At 35.5% G+C, this 22,688-nt stretch overlaps 1 protein-coding gene across 1 annotated transcript in view; it reads left to right on the top strand.

The window, feature by feature from the left end:
• The window catches only part of SEMA3D (semaphorin 3D), a 190,439-nt gene that overhangs the window by 42,853 nt on the left and 124,898 nt on the right, over nt 1-22,688 (top strand). The gene's annotated exons all lie outside the window — the stretch shown is intronic.

Consider the following 22,688-nt stretch of genomic DNA (forward strand, 5'->3'; position numbering starts at 1 on the left):
AAAGAAATATACTATGTTCGAGTATACGATTTTCTAGCCCTTCTAATAACTGACACTGTTGTGTTACTAAATTCTATTGTTCACTTCACTTACAAGTTTAGGTTGAAATATATAAGAATATTAAACAAGTAAATATATACTGCCTTCATTACAAATATGTTTATTATAAATTCCTTTAACATTTTTGTTTATATTTATTCCTTGTAACCAAAGCCACCCTAGCTATTTAGAGATGCTCCATCATTTTCTTTCATATAGATGTCCAACCATTTCAGATATGATTGGAGATTATGCTGACAGTAGCAATTATAACAATGAATTGCTATATTTTAACTTTGTGTTTTATAGGCTATTTGTTTTGTGTGAGAAAAACAAAAACATTGTCAAAATGCAGACAGTGTAGATATCTTGTTATTTTGATGCCATGTGGTTGTAGCTTTAAGTTTAAAACATTGGTGAAGTAAAATGTTTTCACTTTTAAAGCTTTAAAAAAAAGCAATTTATATGAATAGCAGTTTTTCATACATTACGAATCCTTATTGAAACTTTTCATGGGGTTTTGTTCCTATCTGTCTTGAAGTTTTTGAATAACTGCATCTATAAAACATCCTCTTTTCTTGAATAAACCTGAAATTTTGATTCCTTCAGACACACTGACAAAATCATATTTGACGCTACACTTAGTATATGGTATGAATAAGGGGCCAGAATCTAAAAATAAGTGTTAGAACTCTTGTTGCTGATAAAATTTTCTTTCAGACTGTCTGTATGGCTTTTTAATTTGGGGAAATTGGGACACTTAAACATGACTAGATCTGCCACAGTGGGATTTTAGATTTAGAAAACATGTTATTTTTCCAATAGCTTGAACTCTCTTATTAAGGACAGTAAAAACTAGGGAGGTCTATCTAACTCTCTTTAGGCTGCTATAACGAAATACTACCAACTGGGGAGTTTACAAACAAGTAAGATTTATTACTCCCACTTATGGAAGTTGGGAGTCCAAAGCCAGGGGTCTGCCGTGGTTGCCCTTTAGTGAGGGCTCTTGTCCTGGTTCACAGTGGGTGCCCTCTAACTGTACCATCACGTGAGGGAGCTAGGGGTCCCTGGTACCTCTTTCTATAAGGGCCCTAATGTCATTCGTGGGGGTTCCAGTCTTATGACTGAAGCACCTCCCCAACCCCCACCTGTTAATACCATCACCTTTAGGGGTTAGGATTTCAACATGTGAATTGGGGGAGGGGCACAAACATGCAGACCATAGCAAGCTCGTATAGATTATCTAAAAGGAAAAACTTGCAGCAGAACTTGACCTCAGATTAATGTTGAGAACTCACGATGATACTGCTTTCTTCAGAGTGCCAGTCAGGTGCTGGTTATACAATGGTTTTCCGTTAAAGACCTTTCCCTCGCTGCCAAAAGATGTAATGATTGCTGTTAGGATGGCTGTTAAAAAGAAAGAAGAATTCTGATAGGGTAAAAAAAACTTCTTGAGTTTGCAGTTTGCATGAGGACTAGGCTAAATACACTAAATATGTTTGAAGTGATGGAACTATTTGAAGAATGTGAGTGTTACTGTCTAGTCTGATATTAGATATTTTTTTTGAACTTGAGTAATGTTATTCCACATTAACTCATAAAACAATTCCATGGTGTACTTTTCTTTTCCCATGCATTTATCATGTTTCGAGATAAATCTACTTTTTTTTTCTCCTGTGAGCCATGAAATGAAATTGTGTTTTATGTTTGCCCTTTCTTTTTAAATTTCTAATTAATTCCTAGTTGATTCTTAGCATTATCTTTATATTTACTGTTATCTAACATGCCTGTGAAATTCCATAGCAAAGATAAATAAATAAAGAAGGAATAGCATCTCTACCCTGCAAGTAAGATAAAAACAAAATAAGCTATTGATTAAGTACTACTGCCAATATATGTTTGGCCAAGAGAGCTGGGATTTTACAAAGAAGGAAGAGAATCTAATTTGCTAATTCTTATCCTCTGATCACATGAAAGAAATATCAAAACTTGACATCCTAGTAATTTTAGGGCAAATATCATTCTACATTGCTACTGTTTTAAAAATAATTTTATTATAAAATGTATTATAAATAATAGATGACACAAAAATCTATCTAAGGTTTCATATCTGTAAGTTGTAAACCTACATTTAAAACCAATTTTAAGACAGTTAATAAAATAAACATTGTTTTTTCCTGTTACATGAAGACCATAAAGTAACTGCTCAACAAGATAGTCGCATGTCTCTGTGTTGTGCAGAAGGACCAACGTATTCAGCAGTTCAGGTTGGTAAGTGCTTCTGTTCTGTCCCCAGATATCCTCTAGCTGCTCTGAGGTCCTCAGTGTGTTGCCCGAAGCTGCAGTGTCACCACAGCTGGCTTCCTGTACCTCGTGCAGGTCTACCCTGTTTGAATAGGAAATCAAAGGGAATAGAGATGAGAAACTTACTTCAAGGAAGTGCTAAGTGCATTATACACTTCACTTTGAATTAGTGAGCATATATTGACTCCTCCAGCTGTGAGAGAGGATAGGAAATCAGTTTCTGCCACGTACCTTGCGCAAATTCAGGATTGATCCATTTCTATTCCTAACACAAAGAAAGTGTGTTCATATTGGGGGACAGTGAGCATTTCCTGACATGGCCATATGCCCATGCCCATAAAAATATAGAAATTCTTAAAAATATGCTTTTTTGAGGAAAACACCATTTATAATGTTAAAAGCTACTTTTATCCTTTATTATGATTTCATCACAAAGTTTCACTCAATCCAGATCTTATTAAAAATCACAGTAATTGTTTTGTGGATATACATGTAAATCATAACCAGAACTTTGGATATCTTATCTGAAATGTGATTTTTATATTCACTGATCAACTCAGATGTTTTTTGAATTCAGTTTACATAAGAGTTTGCTTTAAAATAAAACCATCCCATTGTTGCTAAGCATCTTATAGAAATGGATACTATCAGAGTTAAATTTAAAAAGTGGTTCAACTACATCCAGATAACTAAGAAAGAGTATGATGTTTCTCATCCACACTGGAATTTTTTTCTTATATTCATAAAGAATAATCTATCTTTCCAGTTCTTTATAATAATTATTCTATTTTGTCAGGTTCTTTATCATAAATTTACATTTAGTTTCCATATTGATTAAAGAATAGCATTTATTTTTCTCAGAAAATTTATAGAATTTTGTGTGCCCAAAATTCACTTAATGTTTTAGTAAGTCAGAAGAGCAGAAATTTTTATTATGTTTTCCCTTTCTAATTTGTTGATATCATTTATTAGTCTTCATCTTTGGGTCTATTCAGCTTCTATGGGGCATTTGGGGTGGATTTAAAGGAATATGCATTTTCTGTTTTGAAGCATCTTTCAATGTTTTTAGAGAGGTAAGAAGTGTATACAATTCAGGCCATATATAAGATAATTTGACTGTGAGTTTGTTACAGAATGGTCCTGTGAGGGGAGGGCAAGATACTCTTCCTGAATGGACCCCTCCCTCTCCTGGGGTCCCTCTGTAGCAGGTTCATCTTGCCCACAGCCAGTTACTAGGAATTACAGCTCTCAATGCTAGAGTTTGGTGAAAAGGAAAGGAACTATTTATTCAACAGTTATACAGGTTTAGAGTAATGGCAGAATGTCGCCGTTAAATACTCAAAGTACCTTAAAACACTCAAACACACACAGTCCTTCCTTCCCCCCTTTGCCCAGTCAGGCCAGTCAGGGGTACTGTGTCCCAGGAAAAAAATAGAAGTCTGTGGTTCAGCTAGCCCTTGGTCCTTCCCAGTCATCTGTGCTAGACTGGCAGGCCTCCTAAGGTTCCCAGCACCAACAGCTGTGTCACCGAGATCTCCAGTTCTTACTCCAAGGCCATGTGACACCTTCTCCTGGCCCACCAGCCAGAGTCCTTTCACCCCTTTCCTTCCCATAATGTCTCTCCTGCATTCTTCCAAACTGCTAAGAGAGAACTCTGCATGGCTGCTACATCTTGCTTTCCTGCTTCCTAAGTCACGTGGTAAAGGAAGCCCCCTTTCCACCCCTCAAAATCATGTGGTTAGACCCCACATGGATGCCACACTTGGGATTAAATTCCAGTGAATCTTCCTCCGCAACCCCATTTCCACTCCTCCCACAGTTGGTTACACCTGCCAGCACTCCCATATTTTTCCAGCCTTTCTGGGCTGCCATAGTAAGTCCGGGCAAGTGTGGCCCCTTGGTGTGGAGCAAACCATCTCCAAGCTCTCATGCAGGTGCTGTAACCAAGGGGGGCTGCCTCTCAGTTAAGTTGTGGGTGGAAGTCACTCCCTTCTTCCTGGCTCAAAGAGTGGCAAGAGCTACTTCACATATCTATGGAGCTAGCCAGCTGTTATAGATATGTAAAATAACCATTTTTGCATAGCATGTATGAAGTTGGCCAACTGTTGATATGCAAAGTAACTCTCAATGGCCCTGCTCCATGTGTCCCATCCCCCAGTTCAGACTTGTGGGGGTGAGGATATCCTATATTTTTATATTTCCTGGGCACCCTGAGTTCTGGAGCCTGTTACAAACCCCTTTTTGGCAGGGTGGGGGGGCTCTGGCTGCACCCTGTTACAAGTTAACGTGGTAGAGAAAAATGTGCCGTTGTGATCCTGATAGAAAGTAAATGTTTTGACCTGGAATTTATGTGGAAATGCTGTTTGGATAGGGTTGGACCTGAGAGGGCAGTTATTATGCACAGGGAGAAGGAAACGAACCTGACTTAGGGGATTTGTGTTCGCTGACCATCCTGACTGGAACAGGGAGTGAACAGTGAGGAACGGAGAGAGGACATAATTTATTCAAAGAAGAAACTGGCATGCTGAGTTAGGGAGTTTGTATTTTAAATTAGCAATGGCATATTGAAAGCAAATGCTTTAGGAAAACAAATCTGGAAACATCAGGCATTCCTAAGATCAGAGTCTACGGCAGAGTCCAGAATGCCAGGTATACAGTCAGAGCAACTCGACGCTCCGTTAATGGCCTTGAAAATGGAGTAGAAAAAATGAGTCTTGGAGATAAAATGACATGCAGATTATTAAGAGACATCACTGACACTGATGACAACCTTGTTTGGTAGTTACAGAACAGATATTCCCTTCCTTTGCCTTCTGGTGTACATGTTACTTCTCTATTTGATAAGGAGAAACTGGCGTAAATCTAAATGCAGGTTTTGTATGATCTGACTCTGTACTAGGTAAGATCCAATGACACTGAACCTTGAGAAAGCAAAATTGCACTAAAGCAAAAAAGTTAATTTCTTTTAAAAAACAGGTTTATATATATATATATTGCCTGTTAATCATTTAAGAATATTTATAGGACCTGTTTTTTACTAAAACTACAAAGTAATAGTTCTGTTAAGGTCCGTGACGTATCAACAACCTAAATTTACATAAGAGAACTCGAACCCTCTGAGTGGTCATTTCCTGAAGATAAGATGTCCTGTATGAGGCAAAGCAGGACTTGAGTCAGGTCTTTGCTTTTAATTCACTATTCTTTGTGCTATAACATGATTTATCTGTACTCATGTTTTCTGCTTCCTTTATGAAATACCTAGAGAAGCTGACATATATTTTAAAATGGCAGATTTTAATACTTCAACTTGTGAAACAAAAATCTGTAAATAGCAAAATATTGAAAATATCTTCTTCCAGTTGATGCAAATTTATTTTTATCAGCAATAAACCATGGTTTGCCTTTCAATGATAATTATTTTCTCTTTTGTATAGCACTTCAAGTAAAAAGCATATTGTAGGTAATTGTATAATTTAATTGATATAAATTTAACCTTGATATCTCATTTACATATTATAATAATTTTTCTTAAAAATATGAATTTACAAATTTAAACTACAAATTACATGACATATATGATTGTTTTAAAGAAATCAAATGCAAAATTTGAAAAATCAGAGTTGCATGACTACTTAATACTGATGCTTATCACAGTTTGTAGCCCTTCTTAAGTGAAAAAGTAAAATGGTACACAAGGTACCTTATAAAAAAAGAACTCTTAATTTTATTAGAGTAATGCCATGTAAGAGTTTTATTGAAGAGATGTCCGAAAAACTGATTTCTTGAAGTGCTGTGGATAGGAAGGGTTTTTTTATTGTTCTATAATCAAGAATTTTCCAGTTGTATTGCAACATAATTGATGTGCATCAGTACAAGTTTGTTACAGTCCAAAAATTCTTTGCTCTTCTTTGACATTCCAAAAGATGCATGCATGCACTGTTACAATTGACCTTCACATTCTTTTCTTGCCCAAGACAGCAATAATCTTTACATCTCTACTTTTTTCTTGAAGTGGCTTGCATATTTTACCACTTAGATATTGCTCTTCCATCCCTTTTTCATCTGCATATGCATTTACTTAAGAAAAGGTATGTGCTGTGAATGTTCTCGGAATGTGGAAATTTATAAAGGCAGATGAATGCTTCATAGATAATTCTTAAATATGTGCTTAATTTCTGCTAATGTTAAATTTTATGTTTTGTCTTCTGGATAAAATTCAACGATTGACAGAAAGATAGCAAGGGGAAAGATAAAGAATCACATTAAAATATTATTTTCTTATCATAAAACTTTTCTCTACTGATACCATGGGGTCTGAGGGCTTGGGGGAACTTAACGGAATTTTCCAAATTGCCAATGAGCATTCGCTCCCTTCCAAATCATAGGGACCAACAGGACCCTTTGTCAGACCACACCAGTGGGGGGAATAAGACTGGCCTCATCTATAATAAGGAATACTCATCACAATGGCCAATGTTTATTTTACACATATCATGTAGATACAGGGTCATTACTGTATATTATTTCAAACTGAATACAAATAAAGTTGCCATTATTTCCTAACTTTTGACAAAATACTTGTTCAGAAAGTGATAAAACTGGAATTCATACCCAAGTTCACCTGACTCCAAATTTCAAATTCTTCACTATTTCATGGCTGCTCTTTACATGGAGGGGTTTTCTGTAACATTCTCAAGTAAGGTTAGAAAAAAATGTGATACTTAACATTCGTAAGAAGATATATAGCAATACCAAGAATGTCTCCGGCCAACTCAGTTATTTCTTCTATTTTTCTTTGGGAATGGATCTTTGTAGACCATTTCGATTCGATTCTAGAGTTCCCACATGTTTCTGGTGCTCTGGAGGCTGCACAAGTTTTTCATATTTAATGATTCATTGTGACAACACAGGGATGGGAGGTAGAGATTTTAGCTATTTCATCACCATGTATCATCGGGCGGGCTGGCAATGAAAAGAGGAGGAGGGTGACTGCTTATTTCATTTATTTAAGTAATAGGTGCTCATCTGCAGCTTTGTGCCAGGCATGGTGTTGGTTAGGCTTTGGGGATACAGTGCTGATTGTGATTGCTGTCCTCGCCTTCACGTGGCTTAAAAGAAGTAAATGTCTCCAGAGACGGTGATGACCTTTGTTCTGTAAGATGCAAATGCAAGTCGCAAGATGTAGGCAATGGACTAAATATCATTTGAAACATTTTTAAAACTGTAATGCTACTGTACTATAACAGTTTCTTGTTTTGGATACTCTGAAAAAGTGTGGCAGTTATAACTAAAGCTAAAGTTCTTTCTGTGTATAAACTCTTTTGGCTCTTATAATACCTAGTTAAGCTGTCAGAAGTACTTTAGGTTGGCCTGTTGTCAAAACTGTTTCTAAATATTAATCTCAGTTCTAAGACCTTTTTCATGGACTTTTGTTCAAACATATTTTGTAACCCCAAATTGAATATTTTAAAATAAAAACATTTCTTTTTCACTCTCCCTTTATTTTTATTTTCTAACAATTTCCATATCCAATAAAGCCATTAAATTTGTTCTTTTGTTTAGGATTTCATTTTGGCAGTGTGTATAGACTCAACAAATTGGATATTCAGAGAAAATAATATGTTATTATTATTACTGTAATAAGGATCTTATCTAATTGCACACTGAAAAAAATTACATTATGGAATGAAGGTTGGAAACTTTAATGCCAGATTATACAAACACATTTGCAAGTTGAATAGGAGAACATGGGGGTTTCCAGATTTCCTTTTACATTTCATATTCACTTTATATCTTTGGAAAAATAGTTACTATCACATTCTATGCAAAAATGGAAGACCTTTAAGATAACTTTTCTTTTTAAAGCCAGCTACAAGCCAGACAAGATACTAAATGCTTTCCATGAGTTATTCTGGCAAGAACCATCTCATAAGAACTGATAATCCTATTTTATAGAGGAGGAAACTGGATTTAGAGAAATTAAGTGAATTTTCTCAGAGTGTAAAGCTGATAAGTAGCAAAACAAAGATTACAACCCAAACCATAGTGGGGCCAGGGCCAGAGCTCTTAGTCTCTGATACCCCAGGGAGAATTAAGAATTTTATCCCAGTTGCTACATAAACCACATGGCAAAAATAAATGAGTTCAGTTATCAAGGCTTTTGAGAGATTATTTAAGGTGGATTCTGTATTTTAAAATCAGACTACAGTGCTAGTTTCAATGCTGACTCAACTTCAGAAGGGCATATACTAGAAGGTGACAGGACATTTTCTCTAAGAGAAATATGTAAAAATAAAAATGGGGAACTGCCACTTATGCTGTGTGCTCAACTCAGGAATCCCCTGCTTATCTAAGTGAGGCAGAAAGATATGGGATGGCCACTTACATCCGGGTTTTTAGATATGGCTGAGAATATAAGGATGGGATGAAACACAGTTCAGAAACTGATATTAAATATACACAATGCTGTATGTCAATAATGTCTCAAAAAAGAAGAAGAAACTGATATTAACATTTGGGAACTAGATAAGGATGACAATGAGGGTGGAAGGGAAACTGCACAGCTAAATATTAAAAACATGGCTTCAACAGAGCAATTGTGCAAAAAAAAAAAGGCAAAATATGTTTGCGTAAGGAAGACCAGAAGGGTATTTAGAAGTATGGGCTGCCTGATAAAGAAGTTGAAAATTCTGTAGAAATTCATGATATCATCCCAATCTATTCTTTACACAGGCGTACTGATCATGCAGTAATTCCAAGTTCCTTTTAATATATAAATATGTGAGTTTAGAAACTACCCTATTATACGCATTGAGAGAATGTAGGTAGCCCTGGTTGGTGTAGTGGATTGAGTGCTGGTCTGTGAACTGAAAGGTTGTTAGTTCCGTTCCCAGTCAGGGCACATGCCTGGGTTGTGGGCCAGGTCCCCAGTTACGGGTGTGCGAGAGGCAACCGATCTGTGTGTCTCTCACACATCGATGTCTTTCTTCTTCTCTTTCTTCCTCCCTCCACATCTCTCTAAACATAAATAAATAAAATCCTAAACCAAAAGTGAGAATGTAGGTAAAGGGGATCAGTTCAGCTTTAGCCATGATCTTTCCAACAAGGTTTACACTGTTTCCACATTGCATATTCAGTGAACCTCAATAGTGTTTCTGAAAGTGTTGTGGAGTCATACTTTATGATGGCACATATAAAGAAAGTTTAAAACTTGTATAATTATAACACAATATTTAATTATCTTACACTAATACTATTTTCTGTTATACAGTAGTCATATATTTTTCAGTTTTATTTGTTTCTGAATAACATGAGTTGAAATATGCATATTGAAGTCAATAAAGCTCATGTTTTACAAACATTGAATTCTTATGCAAGTGTTATTTGAGTAATTATTAATTATGGAAAAAATTTTAATATGTTTAACGTGTGCTAGTAATGTACTGTCTTAGGGCAAGCAGATGCGTTAAGATGTTCCAAGAGGTACAATAGCTCTTTGAATCTGTGGGAGAGACAACCTCGAATCTTTGGTATGCTCTAAATCAGCAATTTTGAAACCCGTTATAAATAAAACTTGGCATGTTTACAGATCTGGAATGGTTTGAAATGTAATTGAAAGTTTTTAGTTTTATTTAACTTACCTAACTTAGTAGAATATTAACATAATATCTAATTTTGTCCTATTTTCAGTTATGAGGTTTTGCTTTACTTCCAGGGGTTATGGGTTATGATAGCCAATGAATTAAACTTTATTTTTGATTTCCTGCTATATATCAAAGTTTTACTATATTATGACACATAATCTTAGGGTGATAATATTGATGTTAGATCAACCAGGCTTTACAGGCTGATATGAATTTCAAAATGTGCTTTATAATACAATAAAATAACAACTTTGATGTAAGTAAAATTATTTGTAAAAATTGATCTTGAATAAAATATAACTACTTTTAAACATGATTATTTTTCATACCAGAAAAATATTTACATTTACTATTTAAAATAATCCCTTGGAAATAAAATAAAATAATCCTATACATATGTCAAAGGGTGTCAACAAATTATAAAACTCGGAAACTTCTTAAGTGAGATCACAATTAGCCATAGTAACTTGTTTCAAGAAAGTCAAAAACAACGAACTTTAATAAGAGTTCATAAAAGATTGTTATGTCCATTTAAACATACAGGTGAGGGGTGGGAATGGAAAATACTACTACACTGAATTAAATAGGATAGATGGGTAGACATATAAAAATTAAAAGTGTATATGAGGGTGCCTGGGGGACTGGGTGAAAAAGGTGGAAGCATGGATGAATAGATTGGCAGTAGCAAAATAATAATGGGGATGTAAAGTGCAGCATAGGAAATATAATAAAAATATTGTGGGGTAATTCCAGTCAATATGGAGGCATAGGTAAATATGGCTCACCTGCTTGAATAACCCCATGAAAATTACAACTAAAATATACAACTATCTTTCAGAACCAACAGAAATTGAGTTGAATGGAAGTCTGATAACTACGGAATAAAGAAACCACACCCACCTAAAATGGTGGGATGGGTAGAGATACGGAACAGGGTGGTCCCACATCCAAGTGTGGTGTATAAAAATTCAGGAGGGACATACTGGGAGTAGGGAGTCCCAGCTCCACACCAGGCCCCACAGCCCAGGATTCCAGTGCCAGGAAGATAAGTCCCCACAACTTCTGGCTGCAAAATACAGTGGGGATTGAGTCAGTAGAAGAAATTTTGGAGTCCCAAGAAGTTCCCCTTAAAAAACCCAGACACAGACTTATTCTGATTAACTCCCTCTGAACTCCAGCACCAGGGTAGCAGCTTGAAAGGCACCAGTAAGGCACGAGAAACGGGGAAAGTTTTCTGCCAGACAGAAAGGCAGGCAGAGGCCATTGTTCCTTTTATGAGCCCTCATGCCACAGAGCCACAGAGCTGGCAACGGGTGCCGTATCTGAGACTCCAAAACCTGGCTAAAACTGTTTGCACCGACCTGAAGATCCCCTGAGACTCCATCCCACCCAGCTTATGGGCCCACCCAAGCTGTTAATAGTGACTTTCCCAAATGAATGGCTGGTCTTGGCTCATGCTTCACAACTTCCTAAATACTCTTAAACAAGTAACAGCCTGCCTTAGTCAGCTCTCAGACCCCATACATCTTGCTAAGTGGACCCAGCTCCAGCACTAGCAGCAGCCAGCATAACTTTGCCTGGGAATCTCCAAGCCCAGCACAAGTAGAAGCCATCTCAGATTGCTGTATAGCTCAGGCAGGGTGGCCCAGGCAGAACACATGTGGGGGCTGACATTGGCCTCCACCACCCAGGAAACCCCAGAGCCTGTGCACACATTGGACAGCTACAGACCACATTGGAGCACCACTGCCCTGCCCCCTCAGGATCCTTCACAGAGGGTGGAGGTTGGCGGTCAGTGGTCACAGCCAGTCCTTACCACTGACTGCCCTGGGTAAATCCCTCCCATTGACCTGCTAACAGCAATCAAGGCTCAACTACAAGAGGAGGTTATACTCAGCCCATACAAAGAGCACACCTTGAGTACCAAGCTTGGGTGACAGGGGAGGCTGTGCCACTGGACATTAGAGGACACCCACTACATTAGGCCACACTACTAAGACAGGGACCCGTAGCCACTCTATCTAATACATAGAAATAAACACAGGGAGGCTACCAAATGAGGAGACAAAGAAATATGGTCCAAATGAAAGAACAGAACAAAACTCCAGAAAAATAACTAAACAAAATGGAGATAAGCAACCTGTGAGATGCTCAAGGAACGTAGTGAGGACCTCAACAGCATAAAAAGGATTCATTCAGGAATGAAGGATTCACAAATTGAAATAAAGAACAATTTACAGGGAAACAACAATGGAGTGGATAAAGCTGAGAATCAAAGCAATCTTTTGTAACATAAGGAATCAAAAAACAACTAATTAGAATTACAAGAAGAAAAAAGAATCCAGTAAACAAGGATAGTGTAAGCAGCCTCTGGGACAACATCAAGCATTCCCACATTCACATCATGGGGCTGCCAGAAGAAGAGAAAGAACAAGAAATTAGAGATCTATTTGAACAAATAATAATATAACAAAAGAAAACTTCATCCTAGTTTGGTGAAGGAAATATACATACAAGTCCAGGAAGCAAAGAGAGTCCCAAACAAGATGACTACAAAGAGGTCCACTACAAGACACATCATAATTAAAATGCCAACAATTAAAGAGAGAATCTTAAAAGCACCAAGAAAAAAAGCAATTAGTTACTTACAGGGGAGTTCCCATAAGACTGTCAGCTGATTGCTCAAAAAAAAGAAACAAATTGCAGGCTAAAAGGGATTGACAAGAATTACTCAAAGTCATGAAAAACAGGGATCCACAGCCAAGATTGCTGCACCCAGCAAAGATTTCATTTAGAATCGAAGGGCAGATAAAGAGCTTCCCAGAGAAGAACACACTAAAGGAGTTCATCATCACCAAATCCATCGTTATGTGAAATGTTAAAGGGGCTGATTTAAGAAAAGAAGATCAAAACAATGAACAATAAAATGGCAATAAATACATATCTACCAACAACTGAATCTAAAAAACAAACTAAGCAATCAAGAAGAATAGAGACAGAATCATGGATATGGAGAGCATTTTGATGGTTGCCGGATGGGAGAGAGGTGTGGGGGAATTCGTGAAGAAGTGAGAGGATTAAAAAGTATAACTAGGTAGTTATAGAATAGCCATGGGGATGTAAATTACAGTATGGGAAATGGAGTAGCCAAAGAACTTGTACATATGACCCATGGACGTGAACAGTGGTGTGGGGATTGTCTGCGGGATTGGGGGTTGCTGAGTGGAGGGGGGCATAGGGAGAAAAACTGAGACAACTATAAAGGCATAATCAATAAAATATAATTAAAAGTAATAATGTTGTAATAATGACTGTGCATGGTACCAGTTAGATACTGGAAATATCCGGGGGAATATTTTGTAAAGTATGTGATTTTCTATCCACTATGCTGAACACTTGAAACTAATACAATATAACATTGAATATAAACTGTAATTGAAAAAAATTAAAAACATATAGAAAAGCATATATACATATAATGTATCCTATCCAATACAAAGAATATATTGAGCTATGGACATAAGTTATTGCTATACTTTGGGCATATCATTTATTATACTATATCCTTCATTTGCGCATGACTCAGAGGGTTATTTAAATTTGTATTCTGTCTGGAAAAGACAACAAAATCAACCTAATTCTTTTAATCTTTTTAGTACAAGTGAAAATCTTAAAGTCAAATGTCATACACATTCACCAGTGTTTATTCTATTTTTTGTATTTTATGGTTTTACATGATATTATTTTATTGGGCACCTAGTTATTTTCCATTTCTTGAAAAATTACATGATTCCATCTAGATAAACAGCATTGGAAGCACTGCAGATACAATTATGCTTCACCGTTCATAACCGTATTCAAACTGCCTCTGATTGTCTCCTCATAAGGTGCAGAAATGGGATTTGTTTATTTGCTTGCAAGTTCGTTCGTTTGGTTTGGTGAACTCCTGTGATTATTTTCTCCATTTGGGTCCATGCTCTTGGAACTTATATACTGTTTTCCTGGGAGCTCTTTATTTTATAGAACTTATAAAGTATAGGCAGATGTTCAGGTCATTATTACATGACTTTAAAACCATAATTTGCTATCGTACTTAAAATAATTTTTAAAAATAAAATGAAAACAAATTGAATATAATAATTTTAAGCTGGCTAATACTTCTTGATCACTTGCTATGTACTCATTGTGGTATAAGGCTTTAGAATAGAACCAAGATGAAAACCGTTAGCATATGTCATTAACACTAGAAATATAAACAACAATCATTAAAAAACTATTACTGCTAAAAGTGGTGGACAATTTTTTAATTTGTTGAAAGAAACTGCCTTGTTCTTATTCAGGTGTTGAATTCAGTATGTTAAAATAAATAAGATAATGTTATTTATGTTTACATTTGATCACATTACTTTTATTTATTTAATTTTTAAATGTAATAAGTTACATTTAAATACAATATAATACATTACATGTATTTAATTTTTAGTAGTCACATTGGATCAAATATCATGAAATTCAAATATGATATGAAGAATAGGTTCCTAAATTTTACATATGGCACCAAGTTCCTTTCACAAACTGTCTACTTTTTATCCCAGATAAAAACTAGTGTTATGTTTATGAAGTGAATTATTTAAAGTCATCTTTCTATGCAGATGGAATGCCTTACCCTGTTAGAAATATTTATATCCCTTAGGTGTTTCATTAAGTAGTGAAGAAAGAAACAAATGGTGTTAATATATCTAGCACATCTTTTACCTTAAAAAAAAAGCTACATAGAAGTCATTTCACTTGTTTTTTGATCTCAAAAGTACATGCATTCCTGAAGAATTTATGTGAGTATGAAATACAAGGTTATGTTTTTTCTGCTACAGGCTGTATTCATTTATTTATTTATTTTTAACAGAATTATTGGAGGGACACTGTTTAACAAGTTTTTACAGATTCAGGCGCGCAGTTTTACAACACATCATCTGCACACTGTATTGTGTGTTCACCACCCCACGTCAAATTTCTGTATCACCATTTATCCCCCATAAACTTCCTCCACCTCTTCCCACCGCCGCTCTCCCTGAAATCACTACACTATCATTCATGTGCGTGAGTTTTTCCTCTTTTCTTTCTTTTTTGCTCCAGGTCCATCCATGCTGTTGCAAAGGGAAAAATTTCCTCCCTTGTTAAGGAACTTCCTTAAATATTATTTCCTATACATAAATGGTTTTATATTAGGCTCATATCCGTTTTACAAATTGGCAACTGACTTCCATATATTGTTTTTGAAGATATGATGAATTCCCTGCAGTCCTATGAAGTATGCTAAGTGATAAAAAATCTTTTTTTTTCCTCAACATAGTAACCTTTTCAATAAATATTTTTAATTGGAAAACATAATTAATGTGAAAATCGTAAAGAACAGGACCACCAGGTCAGGAAATAAAAAGATATTCCTCTAATTTTTACACTGGTGCCACGCTCTTCTCTTTGTAAGTCTTTACTTTGCTTCAACCTCAGCATAAGTGCTGCTGAAGCAAGGACCACGATCCTATTTTTAAATGCAACAAAATACCTACGTTGCTTTGAAAGACAGGTTTCCAAGTGCACAGTATTCCTGCTGATTCGGAAACCACGGGATCAGGAAGTTAGTTTGCATCTAGACTCTTTTGTAAATTTGTCACAGAAAAGTCAATTTTTAAGAGGATTTAAAATCCATTTATTGCCCATATTAGCAGAAATATTAGATAAGTATTATAAAATCTGGGTATACCTTTATTGGATGTATAACTCAATGTCCAAATTAAACTTAATGTATATTTCATGGCAGTTAAAATTTGGGGGTACTTACCAAAACATCACTGTTTTGTAATCATGACATTGCCAAGAGAGATGAGGAATAAAATAAATTAGAGAAAGGAACTTCTCAAAGATAAACACAGGGTTATTTCTTATTTTTTTATTTTAAGAAAATATACTTGTTTTGCTTTCTTAATTGCAGGAATTCCTAATCTGTTTTGTTCAACATTCTATTTATAAAAACAAAATTCTTAAAACAGTAAGTGTCACGTATCAAAATATTTGATACAGAGGGTATTATGATTTAACAAAACAATCAGTTTAAACAATACACATTTATATTTTGCATACACAAGGAAGACATTAAAATTTGACAAATGTTCTATAATTTCTATAAATATGTTCATAAAATGTTTATAAATATTCTACTATTCTCAAAAAATGTATCAGAATACCAAAGGTTATGGATTAGATTATTTTGATCATGAAAAGGTGCATGGATTAAAATGCTGCTTTTCAGAGTGTCGGAGTTTGGAAAGGAAGATCTTAAATCTTTGAATCGTGGATTAATTAAACTTTAAGAGAGACCAACTTGATGTTGTTGGTGCTTTCTCTGACCTACAAATTGGTAAATATCACTGCTCTGCTTCGAGTAGCAAATTGATAATGATATTTAAGATGAGGAAGATGATTAGCAATAAGATCATTTACTGTAGTATTTTAATATTTTTAGGTAAATACGCTAATTACTTTTTGGAGCAGTTTGGGACTTGTGGACTCTGATTTCTTTAGGACTGCTATTACAACATAAAATTGTTCTGTTATTTTTATCTTCAGGGAAAAAAAAGCAGTCCACACTATTAAATCTAACAGGTTGCACATTTATGTTCTGAAGTCCTACTGTTATTGTTACATTATTTTCTTCTGAGATGGATTCATTAGGGGTAAGATCTTGAAGAATTTCATCTGGCTCTAAGTACAAAGCTGAAAGCCATGCAAACCCAAGGAACTCTAACAATGGTGTTTTGTTGAGCAGATATTTACACAACAACATCCTTTCAGGATGTTTTAGAAATGTAAACGTGTTTAAGCCACTGTAAATGGAAAGATAACTAGTGTAATTTATCTTTACTTACAGCTGATAACTGATTGGTAGGTAGTGAGATATCACTGGCTAAAGTAGATTAACATTTAATTAAATATAAGTGTCTTCCACATGATATCTGAAAAATCGGATGGTCTTCCGGACTCTGTGGGAATGTATCAATTGATGAGGAATTCATGACATCTGAAAACAATGAAGCCCATTAATGGACAGTTAAAACTTTTCAACTAAAAGTTGCTGCCCTATAATTCTACTCATTGGTAACAGTGCTGTACACTTGAGTAATGATCGAATACCCCTGACTATACTAAAGTTGCAGGACATTACATATGTTAGAAAACACAGAAAGCAATTCAGAAAGGATGGGACAAAATAAGTGTATATGAGACTTTCAGCATTTCAAGCCCTATCCCGGTGGGTCTTGGTACATACTACTTGCTTTCTTCTTTGATATCACCACCCTTGATCAGTGGAATATAAAATAGCCCTCTGCTGACATAAAGCTTCTTTTTGTTTGCCTATATTGTCCCTTCAGCTCTCAAGTTTCTTCTCTAATTTCTGTCTGGTTTCTTGTCCATATTTGTGCCACAAAGTAATGTTACTAATCATTCACTCTCGTATACCCTACTGGAAAACCATCTAATCAAACAATAACTCAAGAATAGGAGCTACAATGAAGCCAAAATGAGTTTCTACAGACACTACTTTTAGTGTGGGGGTGGGTGGTCATAGATCTTCATGTCTCCTGAGTTAAAAAAAAATTCTCAAGTGACCCTATGTGAGAGACAAGCAGCTCTTTATAAATTAATTTTTTTTTCTCCTTCCCCCTAACTACTTACACATATACACCACCCTGAGAAAGAATGCTAAGTCTAACTGTTCAAGGTTTTCATGTGTGAAGACTCATATTAATTTTTGTTCTGTGTACAGAATCTACTTTCTCACCCTAATTATACATCATCTTGCCTTAGTGACTCTTGGAACAAATGGGTATGACTAAATAAGGCAAATCAATGAAGTTCACATATGTAATTTTATATACCTAGCTCCTCAAATAATATTTTTGATGAGTTAGCATCCATCTAATAAGTTCTGGATTCTGCATTCCTTTGGGAAATGGTACAAGGCCTTCTTGAGTATTAGATTATGCGTTTGGATCTCTGATTTAGTGGAACAGTGTAAAAATCTCTCATAATCAGAACACTCCCCATTGGCTTCACATCTGAAGATCCCCAAGAGTGCTGTTTGTCCCAGTGAACATCTGGAATAGATTACATGCAGTTAATTGGCTCCAGGTCGAGCTTGTTACAGACGGTAGCATGCAGTACAACCTATGCAATTCACTAAATCCACCCACTTGAGGTTAAATCACACCTACTTCTCTCTATAATTCCTCCCAGATGCCGGACACACGCATGTGTGCATACACAAATTGCACACACACACGCACTAGAAGATAGCAAAATAGCAATAGATTAGTGGAGAGGTTGACAATACATTTAACCCATAAATTATTTCAATTAACAGATTAACTATTTAATTCAAAGGATTGTTGGGAAGAAAAACAAAGAATCAGGAGCAGCACATTTTTGAGAGTGACTGTTTTATAGCAGAAAAATATTTAAAGTTAAAAAAAAGTTCCAGCGGGTTCAGGGTTTGTGTTTTATTTTGTCCCTCACCCTTAGCGTATGTTTCAGCACGTGTAGGTACTTATCACAATGTCATAGTAGCAAGTAAAGCAGGGCTTTGATTTTTAACTTATTTAACAATATTAATGAGTTGGGTTACAAGGAACAGTATGACTACTGTTCATTGAAAACCAAAACATCAATCTTCTTAACTTATAGTGTTAGAGGCACAGGGCATGTCATAGCGATTAATGACCAGTTGGAGGAGTAGATATCTCAATACATAGCCAAGGGCCATTAACCCCAACTGGCCATTAATTCCCAGGAAATGTCCTGTACTGAAGTCATTATTGCTAATAAAATGCACATATGGGAAGTTTCCTCTCTTTTGCCTCTGTGCGTAAACATACATTCACATTACATGCATTGTTACATGTCATGGAAAAAAAGCAGTATTTCACATGTCCAGAGGTTCAGAAAAACTGAACCTAATAAGAAATTTAATATATACTTAATCCCCACATTCAATTTGCCTTTCACTTTTTTTTCAGAGAGCATGACTAGGTGGAAGAATACACGTATGTCAAGGCTGTGGATCTGCTGTGATCAGATACACATGTTCTGCTAGCCTGGATATGGGCAAAAGTGAAAGGAACAGGCACACGGGATTAGAGAAACCTGGTGAATATGGCCAGAAGCAGCACACATGGTCTAATATCAAAGGCAGTGTGGAGTAACGGCATATTTGTGTCATAATATATTAGGTACCAGGACAGGCATGAGACATGTTTAAGAGTTAGGTCGACTTCCTTTCTGGTTTCCCATTTTTCCCACCTTACTGAATTATGCTAACTCTCTGCCTTTTCCTCAGCAATCTAACCAAGTCTATTATGCTTCTAGCTTCTCAGGAACCCTTAACTAAGTTTCGCTGTTACCTTGAACTGTCTCTTTATGCATGCACGTGTGTGTGTATAATATATATGTGTGTGTATACGTATATACACACACATATATATAATTTGCATACAAGCAGTATTATAAGGAGAATCTGGCAGTCAAAGAATGCATCTGTTTTACTATGTACATGTCAAGTTGAAAAATTATAAGGATGCATGTCTTAAGAGATTTAGCAATTCAAAACACAATTTAAAATTAATCCTGATAAATTTTTCTATAGCCCAGATAAAGTAACTCTGTTTTGTGGCAATAGCATCAGCATGCTGTCCTATTAGCTTTAAAATAATACAATTCTATTCTTCTTAAGGGTTTATTTTAAATGTGTTATTTGAATAAGGACTTTGTTAGTGTTTTGTATTAAAATACATATTAATGAAATTAAAAAAAATTCATGAAAGGTTGCTGATTTATATGGATTTTTTTGGTCAGAAGTACATTCCTGTTTTCTCTTGTATTACATGCAATTAGATGAAACCATCAGAAAATGTCATGAAAGGTGAATAAAATATGTGATATGTGCATATTTAGTCTAATATTCTTAAATGAATATCTAAATCAACTTGATTATTTGTGTTTGTAATAATCTCCTAAATCAGATAATTAAATACACACATATACACACAAGACAATAGTTTGGTACTTCCTACAGGAATATTTGAAAGTAATTAAAGTAACTGAGAAAATATAATTTATTAAATCATGTTAGACATTTTATGAAAAACATAAAATTTGTAATTTCTCTTGCCAAGCCTTCTTTTATTATATTTTTATTACCATTTATCCCTTTATACCCACTGCCCACAATCACCATACGCTTGCCCATGTCCAATGAGTTCTTTTTCCTTTGCTTGGTCCCTCCACTCTTAAACCCCTCCTGCATAGTTTTCATTCTGCTTGCTATCTATGAGTCTCTCTCTATTTTGCTTATTAGTTGAGTTTGTTCATTAGATTCCACATATGAGTGAGATCATATGGTATTTTTCTTTCTCTGACTGGCTTATTTCACTTAACATAATGTTCTCCAGGTCCATCCATGCTGTCACAAAGGGTAAAAATTTATTCTTTTTTTATGGCCAAGTGGTATTCCATTGTGTTAATGTCCCATAATTGTTTTATCCACTCATCTGTTGATGGACACTCGGGCTGCTTCCATATCTTAGCAATTGTAAATAATGCTGCAATGAACATAAGGGATAGGAAATATTGACATCATTAAAATGTCCATGCTACTATGTCCATATAATTTCTATCAAGACTCCAATGACATATTTCACAGAACTAGAACAAATATTTCAAAAATTTATATAGAATCACAGAAGGCCCTGCATAGCAACGGTGATCCTGAGAAAGAACAAAGTTGGAGGAATCACACTACCTAATATCAAACTGTACTATAAGGCCATAGTAATCAAAACAACATGGTACTGGCATAAAAACAGACACATAGACCAGTGGAACAGAATAGAAATCCTAGAAATAAACCCACACCATTATAGTCAATTATATGTGACAGAGGAAGTGAGCCCTTACAGTGCGCTAAAGACAATTTATTCGATTAGTGGTGTTGGGAATATCGGCAGAGACATGCAGAAAAATGAAAATAGACCACCTTCTTACACCACACACAAGAATAAATGCAAAATAGATCAAAAGACTTAAATGTTAGACCTGAAACCACAAAAATCCTGGAAGAAAACATCAGCAGTATAATCTCAAGATATTGCTGGTAACAGTATTTTATCTGATATATCTCCTCAAAGTAAACAAAAGAAAAATAAACAATTGGGACTACATCAAACTAAAAAGTGTTTTGCACAAAAAAAAGGAAACGATGTACTTTTTCTTTAAAATGTGTGCTGTGTATAAGCCCTGACCTGTGTGGCTCAGTTGGAGCATCATCCTATAAACCAAAATATCACAGGTTCGATTCCCAGTCAGGGCATAAGCCTAGGGTGAGAGTTTGTCCCAGGTCAGGGTGCATACAAGAGGCAGCTAATTGATGTTTCTCTCTCACATTGATGTTTCTCTCTCTCTTTCTCTCTCCCTGCCTTCCCCTCTCTCTCATATCAATGAGCATTTTCTCGGGAGAGGATAAAGATAAACAAAGAAACAAATAAATAAAATGCTTATCATGTAGAAATAAATTAATACTTCTATAAATCTTTTGTTATTTTACTTTCTCAGATTGGCCTCAACTTCTGAGATTTAAGTTAAATGTAATCTTGATATTCAACATCTAGGAGGCACTTTAGTAGAGTTGATCTGCTATAAGAAAAATTTACTTATTTGACCTTCTCTTAAAACTCAACTTCATAGACATAAGATATTTGTTGATATTAAATAATTAGAAAGGTACTTAAAGTATAATCTTTTTTATATGGCTAAAGCTATCATCAAAAATACAGAAATTTTCAGGACAAAAGTTGAAGCAGGTCCCACATCTAAAAGCCTCCCTGGAACCTGGAAGTAGGCAAAGTAAGATTCCTTCCGTGGGCCCCTTCTGAAAAAAACAACAGTAATTTCATGGAGAAGGGAGAGAAGCTGAAGTACTGTGTCGAGAGCTGACAATCACCTGGTTCTACCATAATGAAAAGTACCCAAAGACTGAGGGGTGTAGAAGGCCGACTCCAGCTACAGTCCAAACAAATGTTTTAATACATCACTTATTTGTCATGTGACCTTGAGAGAACTATTTAAAACTCATACCTCAGTTTCCTCATCTGTGTAATAATTACCTATATTTCTTGGCTATTATTGGCATTGATAAAAATATAAAAGGCGACTTATTGAAATTTTTAAAGGTTTATTTGAGCAAAAATCAACTTGATTAGGGCAGGGCCAAACCAGAAACATTAAGAGCACCCTACCATTGGGAGTCAGGGGAAACTCTTATGCAGAGAAAGCACAGAAGCAAAGAAGGAAACTGCTTGATTGGCTGTAGCTTCAAGGCCTAGTTGGCTGCTTGTGATTGGCTTTCTTTAGCATTCTGAGTTTATCACTTGAGTCATTCTTAGGTTTAGATTTTGGTTTGCTTATGTAGGCTACCATGGCATTGGAACCTCATCAGTCTAACGGCTGCCTTTAATTAGTTTAATAGCATTGTCATTTAATTTATTTAAGGCACTTAAAAAAACCGTATATAGTATATATAAATGCTCAATGAATGTTATTTGTAATTATTATTATTATAAGGAATAGTTTGAAATGTGTTTTGAAATGTGTTTG

Source organism: Desmodus rotundus, chromosome 6, assembly GCF_022682495.2.
Source record: "Desmodus rotundus isolate HL8 chromosome 6, HLdesRot8A.1, whole genome shotgun sequence".
Lineage (NCBI taxonomy): Eukaryota > Metazoa > Chordata > Mammalia > Chiroptera > Phyllostomidae > Desmodus > Desmodus rotundus.